The sequence below is a fragment of the Oryctolagus cuniculus genome, chromosome 2 (genome assembly GCF_964237555.1).
Source record: "Oryctolagus cuniculus chromosome 2, mOryCun1.1, whole genome shotgun sequence".
NCBI classification, from domain to species: Eukaryota; Metazoa; Chordata; class Mammalia; order Lagomorpha; family Leporidae; genus Oryctolagus; species Oryctolagus cuniculus.
The window spans coordinates 171,238,516-171,243,795 of NC_091433.1; positions in this window are offsets into that span (position 1 = coordinate 171,238,516).

Here is a 5,280-nt window from a genome sequence, read left to right on the forward strand (position 1 = left end):
TGTCTAAGACACCAAAATCTAATCCCAGTGTCCTGCTGAGAATCAAAAGATCTCATCTCCCCATCTGGGTCTGCCTCCCTGATGACTTCAAGGAAAATCTCAGAAGATTCTAAGATTATTTTTATATAGGAAATGGTGAAGTAAAGAGGTTGTGAAGCTGGTCGACACCTGAGACTGGCCAACACTCACCTTCTTCCTTCCTGCAAACTTGGCTTTTTTGGTTTTTGTTTGTTTTGCTTTTTGCAAATAAATCTTATTTTTAAAAATTCCAAGTCTGAAGTCTTGTATTTCCCCAATACTCTTTTTTTTTTTTTTTTGACTGTCAACACAAGGGCTGTTCAGGTAACTGCTTCTCAAAGTGTCAATTTCACTTATACAGATTTCCTTTTAAGTGCTCTATTAGTTATTACAGGTCAGGGAGAACATATGATATTTGTTCTTGTGGGACTGGCTTATTTCACTAACTATGATGTTTTCCAGATTCATCTGTTTTTCCATTTTGTTGCAAATGACTGGATTTCTTTTTTTTTTTTACAGTATTCCATAGAGTACATATCCCATAACTTCTTTATCCAGTCTTCAGTTGATGGGCATTTAGGTTGATTCCGTATCTTAGCTGTTGTAAATTGAGCTACAATAAACGTGGGGGTGCAGATAACTCTTTTATTTGCTCTTTTCATTTCCCCTGGGTAAATTTCCAGGAGTGGGATGTCTGGGTCATATGGTAGGGCTATATTCAGATTTCTGAGGTGTCTATACACTGTTTTCCATAGTGGTTTTACCAGTTTACATTCCCACCAACAGTGGATTAGGGTACCTTTTTCCCTATATCCTTGCCAGCATTTGTTGTTTGTTGATTTCTCTATGAAAGCCACTCTAACTGGGGTGAGGTGAAACCTCATTGTGGTTTTGATTTGCATTTCCCTGATGGCTAGTGATCCTGAGCATTTTCTCATGTGTCTGTTGTCCATTTGGATTTTCTCTTTTGAAAAATGTCTCTTTAAGTGCTTGGCCCACTTCTTAACTGGGTTGTTTATTTTGTTGTGGTGGGTTCCCCAATACTCTCTATCTATCTATTCCTGTGCAGAGACTTCTCTAAGCCTAGAACGTGGTAGTCTTGATTATAGAGTTAAATTTAATGGGGTTTGCATTGTGGCTCAACAGGTTATGATGCTACCTGCAATGCTAGCATTCCATATTGGAGCACTGGTTCAAGTCCTGGTTGCTCTGCTTTCAATCCAGCTCCCTGATAATGTACCTGGGAAAACTGGCTGAGGTAATCCAAGTACTTTGGTCACCAATACCCATGTGGGAGAGCTGGGTGAGGTCCCTGGCTCCTGTCTTCAACCTGCTCAGGCTTTGTTGTTGCAGCCATCTGGGGTGTGAACCAGTAGATGGAAGATCTCTCTCTCTCTGTTTGTCTATAGTCTGTCTTTGTCTCTTCCCTGTCTCTGTCACTCTGCCTTTCAAATACATAAAACTGAAGAGCCATTCCCCTCCGGCCCAGATGAAGTAACCTTTGCCCTACTTAGTGAGTTAATTCTTAGAAGTAACCTTTGCCCCACTTAGTGTGCTAGTTCCTAGAAAGAGCCCTAGGCACCAGCTGTCACTTGAGATGTGGTTCACAGCAGGAACCCCGCCTCAAGGCTTTGCGATAACTCCTAGTTGCAGAGCACCTTCTGGCAAGCAGCAGATATCCCACCCTAAAGTCTTAAAGTGACTCCTGCGATAGCCAGAAAAATTTTCCCGCCACTAACCCCCTCATTTAAATCCCCCAACCAGTGTGTGAATCGTGTGTGTATCATTTAAACCCTCCAATTAGCGTGTAAATTGTGTGTATTAAGTAAATTGTGTGGTTTTTCCCTTTAAAAATGCTTGTTAACAACTGTTCGGGGCTTCTTCTTTGGATGGCTTTGTGCTGTCGAGAGGCCCGTCTGCGCAGACGTTGAATAAATCCTCTTGCGTGTTGCATCTACTGGTTTGGAATCTGAGTCTTTGGGGTGCGCATCTCGACGTGTTGGGGTCCTGGTTTGGGAACCCAACAAAACAAATGTTTTTAAGAAAGAATTATTTATTTATTTGAAAGGCAAAGTTGCAGAGAGATAGAGTAGAGAGACCTTCCAGCCGCGGGTTCACTCCCCAAATGGCTGCAATGGCTGGAGCTGTGCTGATCCGAAGCCAGGAGCCAGGAGCTTCTTCCAGGTCTCCCACACAGGTGCAGGGGACCTTAGACTTAGGCCATCTTCTACTGCTTTCCCAGGCCACAAGAGAGAGCTGGATCGGAAGTGAAGCAGCTGAGACTCGAACCAGCGCCCACATGGGATGCCAGTACTGCAGGCAGTGGCTTTACCCTCTATGTCATAGTGGTGCAGGCCCCAATAAAACAAATCTTAAAAAGAAATTTAAAGATCTAATTTGTTGGTGTTTTTGTTAAAGTCAGGCAGTGGAAATATACATTGCCCCCCACACTATTGCCATTTTTCCCGTGGATAGAATAAAGGATATAGATATAGCAGCAAGAGAAATGCTACAACGAAAGAAAAAAAGGAAGCTGGGAACCCATGTGATGGGATCCTGGGTGAATGTTTATCTCAGTCAAATTTTTCTTACTGCACTAAGGGTTTGGCACAGCAGTTAAGACTCTCTGATATGCCATCATGCCACAGCAGAGAGCTTGGGTTTGTTTCTTGGCTCTGCTTCTGATTCCAGCTTCCTGCTAAAACACACCCTGGGAAGCGCAGGTGACGGTTCAAGTATTTGGGTCCTTGCCATCCATGTGGGAGACACGGATGGGGTTCCAGGCTCCTGCCTTCAGCCTGGTAAAACCCCAGCTGTTGGGCACTTGAGTGAGTGAATCAGTGGTTGGAAGATCTGTGTTTGTCTCTTTTTCTCTACCTTTCAAATAAAAATGAAGTCAATAAATAAAAGCTTATGAAAAACTTTTCTCTCTGCTAACAAACTAATTACACACCCTGATGAAGTGTTGTCAGTTATCCAAATGGGGGAAAGCCCACTCTACCAAAGTTGGAGTTATTGTCAACAGGGGAGTGACCAGGGTCTGGCCACATAAGTGGGACCATTTGAAAGGTACCAACAGTATGTCTCTGCTTCTTCTGTTTCTTCCCACAAATCTCTCCTACCGCTTTAACTTAAACTCCTGGTTGCTATGAATTCAGCTGGCACAACTTAAGTTAAAAACACAGCAGCCCCCTAATTCTGCTGTCTTTGGAAGGAGACAGAGAAGGGCGGGGTCGCCACACAGAGGACTCTGTGCAGGAGCACAGCAGGTGCAGTGGTGCATGTGGCCAAAGATTGCTTAGGCACAGAGTGAACTGAGCTGCACCGGGGAGTTCTGGAACCTTCCCATGAGATGGCCCCACCCTCCTGCATCATCTCTGTGGCTTCCTCTTGGAACCAGCTCCCTCTGGGCCCGAGAAGTGCTGACAAGTGGGCGGCTCTGCGGTGAGATGGGTGGCAGGTACGTCTGGCTGCTTGGTAGGGGTTAAGTTCCTTGAGAAGAGGGTGGGCTCCGTCTTGGTCTCTGTGAACCACCCTCCACCCAGTCGCTGTAGCAGTCATGTAACAGTTGGTCAAGTGCTCTGGGTCAAAGGGCGCACACTGCTCCCTGCCCCTCATTTTCCCCGTGCACTGCCTCTCTCACTGTGCTGCAGTCATGTGGATGTTTGGCCAGCTCCTCTTCGCACATACTGTTCCTTTCTCCAGAATGTTCTTGCCTTCCCTCTTTGCTCAGACAACTCCTCACATTTAGAGTCTCAGTTAATGTTGCTCCTGCAGGCCAGGACTTAGCTAAGCTTGGTGCTATGGTGTTTTCCCCTCTACAGCCTTTCCCCATGGTAATTTACTTATATGCAAAGTATGTATAGGATGCACTTCCATACTAGATCAGAGACTCCAGGAAAACCAGGATTGTGTCCATCTTGATGACATGGGCACACCACAGTGTACAGTACTTGGAAAATGCCAAGTAAAAATTTTCTGGGGTTAGGGTTCCCATGCGACTTCTGGTTCGAGTCCCAGCTGTTTTACTTCTGATCCAGTTCTCTGCTGATGTGCTTGGGAAAGCAGTGCAAATTGGCCCAAGTGCTTGGGATCCTGCCACCAACAAGATAGAGCTGGATGAAGCTCCTCACTCCTGGTTTGGCCTTGCCCTGCTCCAGCTGTTGCAGCCATTTGGGCGAACCAGCAGATGGAAGATCTCTTTCTCTCTTTGCCTCACCCTGTCTCTAGAACTCTGTCTTTCAAATAAACAAACAAATCTTAAAAAAAAAAATCTGCTGGGAGAATGCAATGAGTTAGCTCAGCAGTGAGCACAATGCCATGCGAAAGAGCTCGATCAATGTTACAGGGTTAGTGGAATTCTTGACCATCTCTGGCCCTTCCTGCTGCCTGCCAGGAGCTGTCATGGCTCTGCTCGGTCTTCTCCACCGTGTTAGGGAGTCCGAGGAGTCTCTTGGAACAGGTTCTGAGCAGGATCGGGGGACGGGGTCTGTGTTCCACTGCCATCCTGTGGGGACCATGGCAGGGGTGAGGGAGCAGCCTCATCCCCAGGGGCTGCCTGGAAGCCTAGAGTCCTGGCCACAGAGACAGTCTGCTGAGCGCACTCGTCGGATTCAGCCACTTGACAGAGGCACCAGCAGCACTGGGCACAGTGCCCTTCCGCTCCCAGGCCCCTGGTGCTTGAGGGCGTTGCTGCCTCTGTCCAGCCCTTGTTCTCCTTGTCTGCTTGCAAACGTCCACTTGCCTCTCCAGACCGGGCAACCCCTGAATCTCCTGTGCACTTTCTCGGAGCCTGTCCTGCTCTCCTACTCTCCCTGCCTCCCCCAGGACTGACCACTCAGCTCCAGTGCCTGGCTACCCCCAAGAGGGACTTGACTCATGGAAAACCTGGGGAGGGCACGTGCCTAGACACGGCTGAATTTGTTTTAGGAATGCTGTTGTGTGCTGGAGTAGATGAGAAGCCGATGATTCCCAGGTCGGCATCTCCTGCTTGATGATGACTGAGAGGGACTGGGAGCCCAGTTCACTGTTTCTGCCCTTTGGGCCTAGGTCCTGGTCAGGTGCTTAATGGATGCATGAAAGAAGCTTGAAAATGAAGTGAATGGTATGTTAGAACCATGCCGTCTGGAAGGGAGGCTAAGAGCTGGGTTCTAGAGCCAGGCAGCCTGGATTAGAATTCTGTTTCCTTCACTTACTCTGACCTGGGGCAAGTTATTTCACTTCTCGGTGCCTCAATTTTCCCATCTGCAAAATGGGTATTAA